The following is a 14,302-nucleotide window of genomic DNA, read 5'->3' on the forward strand; positions in this document are numbered from 1 at the left end:
TTATTTAATTTTATCAGTTGAACTACCTAAAAAATGTAAACATGTGGCAACTATTTTCACAATCTTTTTCAACAATAACAATGAAATCTCTAAAATTTGATATTTCGAAATTTTTTTCCTTCTGAACTACATAAAAAGCTTACAACAGCTGGCAACCCTCCTAACATGCATTTTCAGCTTTAACTCTGCATTTTACTTTTACATTACTTGATTTGAAATATCTATACTTTTATGCACCCACTGTCTTTTCAGCTCACGCAGCTGCAGCCACTGTTGTGCAATCATTACCACACACTTATGTACATACAAATGTATATAAAGTTTCATTGTTTGTTATTAATAACCGGCGATACGTGTATGTATCTTTGATTATTTTATTGCCTGCGTTGCTTTTGCGGTTATTACATACTGCAGTTACTTGCCACGGCTGCCATGACAAACTGCTGTTTATATTTATTGGATAAATATTTTCTTAAGAAGTTATTATTTTTATGTACACACACATACATACCTATATTCACACACAAGCATATGCCCATGGAAAACAAACAAAATATACAGTTACTTATAGATAACACGCATACATATATGTATATATATATATATATATATATATATACATATATATGTAGATATATTTTGCATATTGCAGTAGTAGCTGCTGCGTGAACAACAGCACAACCAACAACTGCAAATTACTTGCGCATAACAAATGTTACGTATACGCCGTGTGGTTGACATGCAAATAGTACTGTATTTGCCATTACTCCTCCACTAACCATTTTAAATGTCATTATGATAAATTAATTTGAATTTGCACACAAATATACAATATCTTTTATTGGGTTACTAAAAGCGTTTGACAATACTGTTGATTTGTTGTTGGCTTTATGCAATAACTACTTAAGTGGTAGTTTGCATTAAAAGCATTCCAATTAAATTTTCGGATTACTTATCGTTTATCAAATGAGCTCTTTTTACGCTTTGTTATTTTCGAAGCATTTCATAATGATTTGTATGTGTGTTTGTGCATTTCAGCGCTGGCAGTGACTGTCTTATGTAATGTATTAATTGCTGTATTGCATCACAAAGAAATAATTTAACAAATAAGTAACGGAATGTGGCTTAGGTTATGCGAAATGTATTCGCTAATAAGATTTAAAATTTACTGTAAGCTGTTTGCAATGTTTCCTGGCCGTTTTTTTATGTTGGGTAGTCGAAAAAGTCTTTTCGTATTTCTTCTTCAACTTATTTTTTGATATTCATAAAGAACTTTAATGAACCAAATATGTATGTACCATTTTGATCGACCACTTTTTGCAATTTTTCCGCTAGAGATATTATTCCAGGAATGTAAAAAGTTTCTGGTTTCTCGGCGAAAAACTGCGATAAGTTATTTTTACAGGTTTCTCTTGAAGCCAACTTTACTTCATTAAGGAAGTTCTGCATTGACTGAAACAAATGATAGTCCGATGGTGCAAGGTCAGGGCTACATGGTGAATGCATCAAAACTTCCCAGCCAAGCTCTCCCAGTTTTTGCCGAGTCATCAAAGATGTGTGTGGTCTAGCGTTGTGCTGATGGAAGACGAAGCCCTTTCTGTTGATAAGTTCTGGCCGTTTTTTTCGATTGCTTGCTTCAATCTCATCAGTTGTTGACAGTAAAATGTAGAATCAATCGTTCGACCAGGCTGGATCAGCTCATAGCGGATGATTCCTTTCCAAGCCCATCAAACACTCAGCATAACCTTTTGAGACGTCAATCCTGGCTCTGCGACCATTTGTTGAGCTTCACCATGCTTGGGCCATAATCTTCTTCACACATTATTTTCGTATTGGATCCACTTTTCGTCTCCTGTTACCATTCGATCCATTAAATTCTTTATGGACGAGCTATCTTTCGAGCTTCTTTTTGTAGCCACCCGTTTTTAAATGTTTCAAAACCGTTTGACATTCGAAATTCAAATTCAAATTCAAAATTTTGAAACTAAAAAAGTAATTTGTAGTCAAAAAGTATCTCATACTTTCAAGTTAATGGCTCTATATGTGAATTGAGAACTGACCCACACTTCTCTTTGCATGTATTGAGAATTAACACACAATTTACCATCTGATCAAAATTGACCCGGACTGACAAAAATGTAAATGTAAATGAAAACAGTGGCTAACCGATGACTCTTGTTGCGTGTTTGTTATAACAGTTAGGCAAAATCAGTATACAATGTAATGGTGCATTACTGTAGTCCAAAATCCAAGAATTTTCTGCCGTAGAACGCGCAAGTTGTTTTTCTTATTGACCGCTTGATACTGTAAAACGAAATCACGGTGAACCACAACACTGTAATCAAAGAAAACCATGACTTCACTACCTTCACTGAATGCTTTGTGCCACTCAAATACTTGTGCTTGTGATAAAGCAGACTACTTAAAACACTTCTGTCACCATTTCAACAATTTTGTAACCGTGATTACATTGGAACTGCAAAATTGCAAGCAAAGTCTTGTTCAATTTTTGTTGGTGGTAAAAAATATCAGAAAAACATTTCGCGTCGTAAGCAAGCAAACTTCACATAAAAATAAAAAAATGGTATACCATTCTTCGTAAGAGAGTCCTGGTCAAATTTGATCAGCCTATGTACGAAACAACTGAAGAAACTCGTACTTTTCTGAGAGCGAGTTTACGGTAAATTAAAAGCTGTAAAAGGGTACTTATTGTAGCAACGCTTAATTTAACTCACTGACCTTGAAGCAGAAACTACAAAGAGCATTGCAAAGGAGAGCACTTAAAAATAATTCACACCAGCAAATTCAAATCAAGATCAGAGAGACTGTCTTCAATTTGTATGAAAATTAAAAAGTAAATTAGTATACCAACTCACCACTCACTGCGCACGAATTGAAAAGTAAAATGAACAATGAGTATGCCACTAGTATGCTGATTAAAGAGATCTTGGGGAAGAGAGCAATATGTAGAAGCAAAGCAATGCCAAAGTGTCGGAAACTCAATGGCAGAACTCATTGCTTGGCCTTTTTACGGATTAATTCCCATTATTTTGAGACATAAATTGGCAAAGTACCCGGCAAATGGGATAAAGCGCCAGCAGAAGCCCACCGTTGTTAATATTGTACATAAATATACATTTAGCGAAACAGCCGGCGAAGAAGAATGGCGCGAAGAAGTGCAATGCAGCGTTTATTCCACTCTTTAATAACTAAAAGTGAAAACAACTAATTAGAAGCACAAAGAAAACGAAAAGTAAATTGGCACACAAGATAACAATGCTGCCAACCGAAAATATTACAAAATAAAAGAAATGGAACTAAATGAAAAATTGCGGTAAATTAATAAAAAACAAAAAGGAAAGACTAAAATAGGAAGGAAATAAAACAATAAGCAATGTAGAAAGCAAGTTCGTGGCACGAACAATGGCAATGTGATATAAAGAAATGGGTGAGAGGAAAAAATATTTTTCATTACAATTTTAAATGCAACTACAGTTGTGCGCAAAAAGTAACTAACAGCAACTTCTTGCATGGTGGAATAAAAAGTAGTGTTTTATGGCAAATAAAATAGAGAAAACTTAACATAACTTAACGTAACGTAACATAACATAGCACAACTTAACGCAACTTAACTTAACTTAATGTAAAATATCTTAATTGTACTTAACTTAACTTAATTTAACTTAAGTGTATTTAACTTAAGTTAACTTAACGTTTCGAAACATGACATGCAAGTAGTTTGAGAGAAAATGAATTGAAAGTTGTTTACGCCTATAGTTAGCGCAATCCAGTAGTAAAAAACTAGAAATGCAGAAAACATAACATAACATGCTGTTATTTGACACAAAAATAAAATAGAGAAAACAGAACAGAACGCAACTTTACGTAAATTTACTTAACTTAAGTTTAAATAGCCTAACATAATTTGACATAAGAATATATAAAGAAAACTTAACATAACGTAACTTATCCTCATTTTTCTTAACGTAAGTTTAAATGGCATGTTGTTATTTGACACAAAAATAAAATAGAGTAAACTTTACATAACTTAACACAACATAACGTAAGACAACTTAACATAAAATTATTTAACGTTGTTTAACATTACATAATATAATTTGACATAGGAATAAAATCTAGAAAACTTAACAAAATTTAACATAACGCAACTTAACTTAAATTTAGTTAACGTAAGTTTAAATAATTATGTTATGCTTTGGCACAAAAAAAAATAAAGAGAGCTTAACTTAACAGAACTTAACATAACGCAACTTAACATAACTTAACACAAAATACCATAACGCAACTTAACTTAAATTTACTTAACGTAACAGAGCATAGCATAATATGATTTGACACTAAAAGAAAATAGAGAACAATTAACATAACTTAATAAAACAAAACGTAACACAACTTAACATAAAGCTACTTAACTTAATTTAACACAAAAATCATTTTAAAGATTTTTCAAAAATATAGTTAAAAGTAATGCTATTTTTTCAACAAGCACTGTAAGCATTCCTATACATGCATCCGCTATTGTGATGCTACCTGCGTCAATGCAACAACAATTACAACAAGTGCTATGCCGGCAGCCAGCTAGTTGACAGCACTTGGCAGCTCTTGGTTCATAGTCCAGCGGCTGGCTTGGCAGCTGCTTGACAGTCGCTCAATGCAGCAGCACACTCCGAGTTGCGTTGCAAAGGGCGAGAGGGCCAGAGAGAGTGAGTGAGTGCAGATAACACAAGAGCGACACAAGGCGCCGGATGGTGTAAGTAAGTACACAAGTACGTGGGCAAACAACAAAGTCATTGAAGAAATGGGTTACGCCATTGCTTTGATTAAAGTTTTCATTCATTTCGGCTTTTGTTGCTTTGTGCTGCGCGCGCACCGCCACTCATTCTGCTTATAAATAAATATATGTATGTATAAATGTATAAATTAATTTTTTTTGCTGTCACCTTTCTTTGCGTTTCGGTGTCTTTTTGCAATTCTTGTTGTTGAATTTCGCTTTGTTGCTGGTGACCGCAAACGGACAATGGCGCTTCCTTTTCGGCTTTGCGCTTTGGCCAACCAGCTGGCGCTATGTTGGCGAGCGGGTATGTGCGAGCGCGTTGATGAGCAGCTGCTTGTAGCACATTCCGTTTGACTGCTATGCAATGCGCTCAGCTCCGATGGCGACTGGTGGAGATATCCTGCTGTGTGTGTTTGTGTGCTGTGTTCATCTCTCTTTCGGTGCTTGGACTCTGCTTGCCGCGCCGCTGGCTTGCAAGGTGAAAGGCATTTTTAATTTTGCATAATCAGTGAAAATATATTTGTTCTGTTGAAATTTGAACGCAGAATGCTCAGCGACATTTCTGAAATGAATTAGAATGAGCGAGCTGTCAGCTGTTGAAATTCGGATTAATATCGGTGAGTTGGAAGCTTGGTATTGTTGGTTTCGCTAGCTCTGTTCGAGTTTAGAGAAATTGCTTGATAAATAGCGTTTAATTTGCGAAAAAAGTATATTTTGCTCAGGGAAACTGAATATTTGGAGAATTTGCGGAGACGTGTGGCGTTTCAGGCATGATTGAAATATACCATATACTTTTTATGTGAGGAAAGAAGTTATTTCCGCTTTAACAAAAATGATTTTGGATAATATTCGAGCGAATAGACCATGTCTAGCTCGCAATGAAGAAAATAAGGCAGCCATAGCTGAGAATGTACACGAAGACCGTGGATAGTCGATACGGAGCCGTTCGCAGCAAATCGGACTGACGTATGAATCACAAAATACAGTTTGTGTAAGAACTGAAGCCGCTGGACCTTTCCAAGCGACATCACTTCGCTCTTGCAAAGTTCCAAAAAGATCCGACGTTTTCGAGCCAATTTTGTTCGGTGAGGCCTTGATAACCGATTATTTGATGCCTGAAATTGGAGCTTGTGATCTCGCCGACATTTGGTTTCAACGAGACGGCGCCACTTCCCACACATCGCATCAATCAATGGATTTGTTGAGAGCAGACTTCGGTTAAAGAAAGTTTCACGTTTTGAGCCTGTCGTTTGGCCACCAAGATTGCGATATAACAACGCTAGACTTTTTTCTGTGGGGATATCCAATATTTGAAGGAGATAATCTTCTGAAAAAAATGCCACAGATTGTTCTTTCGAATGATAATAAACATTTCCCTATTAAATTTGGAGTTTCTGCGTTTTTTCTTTAATGAAGTAGGGAACTTCGAAATGGATGACCGCATATTTACATCTTTGGACAAGAGGACGAGATTTTGATTGACCAGTTTGTATGGCAGCTATATGAGCAGTTCCTTTGGAGACGAAAGTATGTGTGCAAAATTAATTTCGTTGATAATGTGGAACTTTCCCTCCTTAACAGTTCATATACCACAAACTGGTTACGATTTTCGAGAACTTTGCGTCAAGATTAGTCTCCGATATACTATGTGGAACTTTGTTCCTAATGCTTATGCCTGAACAGTTTCTTGTGGTATTTTTATTTAATAATTTTTTTTTTATTGATAAATGAAATGACCGGTCTTGACAACAGCTCTTTCGAATTCACGATTTTCGAGAACTTTCCGCGATTGGCGCATCTTCGACCATCTCTAACGAAAACGTTGAAACTATCGTTTTGCGGTGGAAATGGAATCTGTATCGGGTCCATAAACTGCACAAATTTTATTGGCGGCTTGAGATGCATTTTTGCCTTTGTCGTAGTAGTACTGTAAAATATGCCGTATTTTCACTTTTTTTTGCTCCATGTTTGCGACGCTATAACTCACGAACGACTTAAAAGAATCTTAATCATGAAATGAGCCTTAAAAAATTATAAATATTATAATGGTTTTGGAAACCATTGACAGTTTTCTGATGTAATGATAATATGCATGGATTGAAGAGTAAATCTTCAGAAAAATCGTAGCTCTTGTTCTACAAGAAACTTAGGATACAAGATAGTTTTAAAAATATGGTCTTTCGCTATTTAAGTATTTCAGTGACGTTGAGATTCGTCTTCTTCTTGTCTTAATATTTTTTGGACAGCGAGGAGGGAAACCCGTGCATCGCAATGCGATTTCTAAGTTCACTTTGATATCTCGAAACTTCCACTCAATTTTGTGAAGCAAAACTCCGAGAAGTCAGAGTGTGAAGTCAGACATTTTCTTTACGAATAAGAAGTAATTTTTTGCTCAATTTATTTAGAGAATAACTTTAGGTTCACACTCGTACTCGTGTGCTTATGACTTCAATAAAAAACGATTTCCCAAATGTGCACGTAAATATAACCATGTTTATTGCCATCAAAGCAGAAGTCGACAAACTCGTAGAGATAAGAAAAAATACTTGAAAAAGTAACAGACAAAATGTGTGCAATGTATATCTTGTGAATAGCGCTTGAAGAGATGGACAGCGATGCCAGAGAATTCAAGCAGAAAAACTGCACTTTTTCATGCAGTTTACCGTATGAAGTGGCATGCCACATACACAGAAAGCACCAGCAACACATATACATGCATATATACATATATGTGCACACATACATACACATTACAGTTAGCATAAGCATTCGTGGCACATCAAGCGAATTTATGCCACCTCCAACTGAAACATACTTTTAAGACTCAAACACACACACACACATATACATATGTATATGTATATATACTAATACAAATAGAGGGAGAGACAGGAAAATAGCGCTGCAAAATAAAAACATCAAATTTGGCAATTCGAAAGCAAGTGCAATGTTGGCACTCCATCGGGAGCAGTAAATTTTTTCACTTACAAATTTGATTGTGCTGCTGTATTTTGTTGCATGCCACAGAGTTGCTACACTTGTTCGCGTACTAGACACTTTTACGTGCCCATTTGCACACATTTCACACACCAACACACGCACACACACACATGCGCGTCCACTTACTTAAGCTACTGTTCCATTGACACGCTGACCAAGCACATACTTGTGCCGGACGGACACCTGTGCTCCACGTGAAGCACCTAAACGTGGCACACGGGTCGAAAAAATAAAGGTTCTGCTTGCCAACGCTGAATAACTGTAAAAAAATAGAAAAATCTCAGTGAGCGCTTTTCGCGGTTGAATGTTAGAATCACCAACGGCTGCAGCATGGCACATACACACACATATGTATATGTATATATTGTGTGCAGGCATTTTTACATGTGAGTGACAGTTTCCATATCGCGCGAGCTCCATTTTTTAGCTGCTTTGTGCTGAGTATTGCGTTGGTAAAAGTTCGATTTCTCGCAATATGTGCGATTCTCTGCTTGTGCTCTGGCTTTTTTATGGAAAAATATAGCCAATGCAAAAACGAAAACATTTCTAAAGAAATTTTTATATGACACAGTTTGATTATACTGAAACTTATGTATATTTGATATTTTGAAAAGTTATGAGATACTTTTGAATATTGAAAATATTATATGTAAATAATGTTCTTTATATTTTTAGGTAAGCCCGGCGATTTGAATGACTTACAATTTTTAGGATACGCTACTCAAAGGTACCGACATAACATATTTTTGAGAACTAAACCATAAACTATTTCTTCAAATGTATATACAATTTTAATAATCAATACAGATACAAGTAAGGAAGGCATAAGTTCGTATGCAACCGAACATTTGATACTCCTGCAACTTCCAAGAATCAAAGACAGGGAAATACTTTAAGGTGTAAAACCAATCACATAGAGTAAAGTCATCCGGCTGTTCGAAAATCCTGATATTAGTTACATATATACGGGCTAGGCCAAGTTTTAGCTCAAGTTTATATATTTTAGGCACAGAGATAAACTGTTATGAATAACACACGCTGTCTTATTTTCATTAGGATAACTCACATATTGGCCGATATATGCAATACAAGGTCACCCCGAAGTTCGAAATTTTGTATATCAGGTATATGGGGGCTCAGGGAAGTATTGGCCTGATTCGACCAGTTTTTGACATACAGACATACCTACATAAGACAAGGATTATCCCTTAATTTCAGTTATATATATCACACATTGACCGACATTTTGGATCAAAAGTCAAATATAGGCACGGGGGTCTAAATATTCGGTATCTAGGGACTTGAACAGTTTTTATTGGATTTAAACAATTTCTGGTCATAAGGTGGCACACACTAAAGAAATTTTTTGTGCAAAGTTTTATCCCGTTATATTGATTGCTTCTTAATTTGTGTACTATTTGTAAACTGAACAAATCAAGAGGAATTTAGAAGTGTCTTATATGGGAAGTATTCGTGGTTGTTGGCCGACTTCATCCATTTTCGCAATGTGACATAAGAATGTGAAAAGAATGCCACGTACAAAAGTTTGTCGAGATCAATTGTTCAGGTCTCGAGATATGGGATTTCACCAAAAAGTGTGCGGTGCCACGCCCATCGTCCAATTTTCACGTTGTCTCCCATAAAGCTCTCCCATCCCTTCTCGATGATAAAATTTAATGTCTCTGGAGTATTTAGTTATTGAATTATCGCGCTTTTAGTAGTTTTAACAGTACCGTTATATGGGGAGTGAGCGGGGTTATCATGCGATTTCATTCATTTTCACATTATCGGTAGAAGTTCTTATAAGATTTGTACTCAGCACATTTGGCTGTTGTAGCTTAAGTGGCTTAGGAGATATATACATTAAACTTGTTACTGGACGTGGCCGCACCCATTTTTTTTTAATTTTGCTCTCAATTGTCTCTTACCATTGCGATCCTCTGTACCAAAATACAATTTTATATCTTAATTTAGCGCTTAGTTATGGTACTTTATATGTACCCTATATCTGTCTCGCTTAGTTTTACGTGATACGTACAACCGTTAGGTGAACAAAACTAAAATACTCTATAGCAACTGGTTGCAAGATTATCTATATATTATTATTCTATATATTATTTTTTTCAACATATGGTAAATGTATGTGGAATATGATTATGTAATTAACCAAACCGGCAGTCATTTCTAACTAAAAATCGATATTTCAAATTAGTAAAAACGTATATTCTTAATAAACGTATTTCTTGAGTTTGACAAATTTATTGAACTATTGTAATTTTTTCGATAGATGACATCACTATTACAAGATATGTCTTATTTTCAAGAAAGTTTTTTAACATTTCTAAAATTAGGATGTATACATTATTTCTCCTTTGATACTCATATGCTATGGATTTTTCTTTTCAATTGATTGGGCTTTAGCAAATTTAGTCTTTAAGAAATCATTAGAATTATTATACCGGAACCGATTGGTTTCTCAATCGCTCGTATGAATAACGTAGCCAGAAGCAAAGAACTTCTCTTCTACTGGGTGTCAGGTGACAAAGGGTATCGAGGGCAATGAAGTATCGGACGAGATTGCCAAGAATGGCGTAGGTTAACCTCCAAAAACGTGACCAACATTGGGAAATCCATGCATTGTCTATACGACGATATGGACAGAAGCATGGTAAAGAAAATCAAAACCCGATGGAACGGGCTACCTGCATGCAAAACTGCAAAAATTATGCGTAAAAGGTAGATCGAAAGTACACAAAATTCCTACTGGCACTTGATAGAAGAGACTATAGGAACATGATTGGAATGCTAACTGGTCACTGTTTGGTGGCGACACACGCCCGCAGAATGGGCTGACACATCGAGAAGACTGCAGGAAGTGTCTATGGTAAGGCGCCAGGGAAACAATCGATAAACTCTTGTCATTTGTCCTGAATTGGCAAGACTGTAGACGCTGTAAGTATCTGGGGTCCCCACGGTATGATGCACTGGAAGAAATATCGATAGTGAGACCACAGAGCAAAGGATCAAAACTAATATATGCGTGGCGCAATGGCCTACCAGACTAACCTAACCTAATCTAATCTGAACTGGTTAAAACGAGGCTAGTCACTTTTGAGTCCAACCACAAAGTTTCAAACCGAAACGTGTTTCTTTAATTCATTTCTGATGCCGACTGGGTACATGTGTATGCATAAGTGTAGTTGTGCAGCAGCTAACAAAGTGTACTAAACGTGCCACACCGGCACAGCTAACTGTGTACGTCCACTAGCTGTCAATCTTTGCTTTAATTTAATTGCTGGAAAGAAAATTGTTTGCGCATGGGAAGTGCAAAGTTTTGATAATTTGCCATATCTACAACACACATTCACACACACACACATCATCATACGAAGCCATACCCGAAAACACAACGAGTCGCTCATTCACGCTCATACTTTTGAATGACAGTTCATTTGCCAACAGCAATGCTGAGTGCACTTCCAAAAGCACGATGTACATATTTGTGTGTGTGTGTGTGTCCTTCGTGTCTAACTAAGAAATTTTTTTCTGCTAAATGTGTGTGGGTGTGCAAAAAGGACGTTATGCCTGCGGGTCACACCGTGCCACACATGAATATTCATACTCAGCACTTTTGGTTGGATATGTGCATGTGTATTAGGGTGAGCTGTGTGCGTTATGCCTGCGGGGCATGCAACTAACAACCTGAGATTGCTGCTTTACCTCTGTGTTGGTGCGTAACTATACGTGGCAGTTTATAAGAGCGAAATTATTAATTATTTTTAGTTTTATTAGATTTCGTACCTTCTATCCAACACTAATACTTCTGCACACACACACATACATGTGTACTTGCGAATATACTCATAACTTGTAGTTGCACGGCAATTTGAGCATCAAAAGTAGCGGTGCAAGTGAGGAGCAAGTTTTTCTCGCCAATTTTCGTTGTCTGTTGTCTGCCGAAGCACGTCTGTGTAACTTTAATTACACATGCCCACCAACACACGCACACACGTGCATAGTCAGGGGCACAGCAAATGGTCTGCAGGTTTAGCTGCCGATATGTAGTCCGTATTTGTAACTTTTTAGGTGCGTTTGTGTGTATGGGTGTGTGTGTCTGAAGGAGGAAAATGCTATTTGACGCTTGCCAGACTTTTAGTTAGCTGCCTGAGACTATTCGGAACTAATTCGTTTAATTTCATAATTTCATAACTCGCAAAGTTTTAAATGATCTAAATTTTTACTAATTAAATTCAAGCAGATTAGGTTTTTCGAAAAGGTGGTGCGATGAAAAAAACTAAAATTTTATTATTTGTATAATTACAGCTTGACTTTCCTGTTTTTTAATTAATTAGTTAGATGAGATTAAGTAATGTAGAAGGGTAGCTACGTTGAGACAAGCGGTAGCCTTGCTTTAACTGATCATTTTGTCAGATGCTTTTCCTCTTAGAAATGGGAGGTATGCTGGATAAGTACTTTACCTAAAAAATTAGAAAAGTTGGCAAATGGTGATGTATTTCTGCGACCCTTCTGACCTAGTGATGCTACAGCTTCTTCGATGATCACACCTAGTCCAAAGTCTCTCTAAAAAAGGTAATTTTTGGGAATTCAAAAAATTCATGTATATGTTTATACATATTTATGAATACACATTAAAATTTTTCGAAGAAAAAATTTAAGTTTTTTTAGTTAGTCTTTTTCCGTCGACGTTAAAAAATGTACTCCACAGTTACAGTGATTCATACCTTCTCTGAGTATGTAATCTAAGCGAATATTTTCTAATAGCAGAATCTTTGACTTATCTCAATGAAAATTAGAGAAAATGTTTCACTCAAAACGGTATAGTATATCTTTGGGTCTAAAATAGATAAAATTTGGTGAAAATTGACCCAGCCCCCATATAACTAATAGCAGGATTTTGGAACATCTGGCTGACTTTACTCCACATGATTGGTGATGGCCTGTGAGGTACCTTCATGAAATCCAGTGAAAATTTTTTTAGTATGTGGCAAGATAAAAATTAATCGATATAATCGGGTCGCTAGTAGTCCAACTCCCATACACATATCGTCATTTAAAATTCAAAATAACGTATGATCAAAAAATCTGAAATAGAGTGTTTCATTGAACCCTATCCACTACTTCGAATTACATACATATGTATAAGTACATATCTCCAATATTTTAAGGTTCTGCTATGAGATGCAAACCAGTTTTAACCGATATTTAAATTTTGTTTCACTCTTCTCTTCTTTCCTCTTTAAATTACCGAAAATGTTGTTACGTTGTTTTGCATTTTAGGTGACGATGAATGATTTTAATTTATAACAAATTTGTTGGTCAGTGTGTATGTTATATGTATAGAGTATAAAATTGCTTGGATTCCGATCCTCTGATTGACGTTTTAGACCCCTCTTTACTTGTCATGCTTAGATATGCTCCTATTGCTGAAACAACACATATACACGACTTTTGTACCCTTCACAGCGTATAATAAGGGGTAAGGTGGGTTTCAGAGATACAAAAAAAAGGTATTTTTGCATTGTTTTTTTTAATATAAAAAGTCATATCAAAAGTACATATTTCAACAATGTCTCCTGAAATTTTGATATAAAAATGTTGAAAATTGAGCCGAGCCGTTGACACCGTATCTCCCTGGGTGTCTCACAAAAAGTGCTCTCGCCGTGGACATCATAACCTATTATTGGTTCATCTATAATTAAAAAATCAAACATATTTAGTTAGTACATATATAAATCTCGTTTTTAACGGAGAAATTAAAAAAATTAAAATTTTAATTTTTTCTCAGACTGTGAACAAAAATCTCGATTTTTTGAAGTTTTCAAACTAACCTAACCCCTTAAGTTTGTCAATAAATTGGTGGAAACGTCGAACACCTCATACTTAAAGTATCTATAAATGATTACCGTGACGAGACGAATCCTTTTAGTCATGCTCGTATGTGAGTCAATCTATATATAATCGAACTCAGTTTTGAGACATTAAAATTTCGTAGACATCCTTTTCTCTGCAAGAAGGATCACTATAACTTATAGTTCTCGTACAAACTGAACAATCGGAAAGAAGTACTTGCATGGAAAGCTTTGTCATTTGACAGAATATTTTCAAGAAATTTGACAAGAATTTTTGTCCAAAGCAACGGTCAAATTTCCAAAGAAATTAGCCTAATCGCACTACTATAGCATATATGGCAGCTGCTATACAACCAGATCAATAAAAAAACAAGAAAAAACGTCAACTTCGGCTGCACCGAAGCTAAATACCCTTCACAGTTCCCTTCACAGTTCTGTTAGTAACTATGTGTTCAGTTTGTATGGAAGCTATATGCTATAGTTAACCGATCTGATCAATTTCTTCGGAGATTACGTTGTTGCTTTAGAAAATAATATATACCAAATTTCGTGAATATATCTTGTCAAATGTGAAAGTTTTCCATACAAGCATTTGATTCCGATCGTTCAGTTTGTATGGTAGTTATATGTTATAGTA

General features: G+C 35.8%; 1 protein-coding gene across 1 annotated transcript in view; it reads left to right on the forward strand.

Moving 5' to 3' along the window:
* The window catches only part of LOC126756878 (uncharacterized), a 349,030-nt gene that overhangs the window by 63,093 nt on the left and 271,635 nt on the right, over positions 1-14,302 (forward strand).

Source organism: Bactrocera neohumeralis, chromosome 4 (genome assembly GCF_024586455.1).
Source record: "Bactrocera neohumeralis isolate Rockhampton chromosome 4, APGP_CSIRO_Bneo_wtdbg2-racon-allhic-juicebox.fasta_v2, whole genome shotgun sequence".
In the NCBI taxonomy this organism is placed as follows: Eukaryota; Metazoa; Arthropoda; class Insecta; order Diptera; family Tephritidae; genus Bactrocera; species Bactrocera neohumeralis.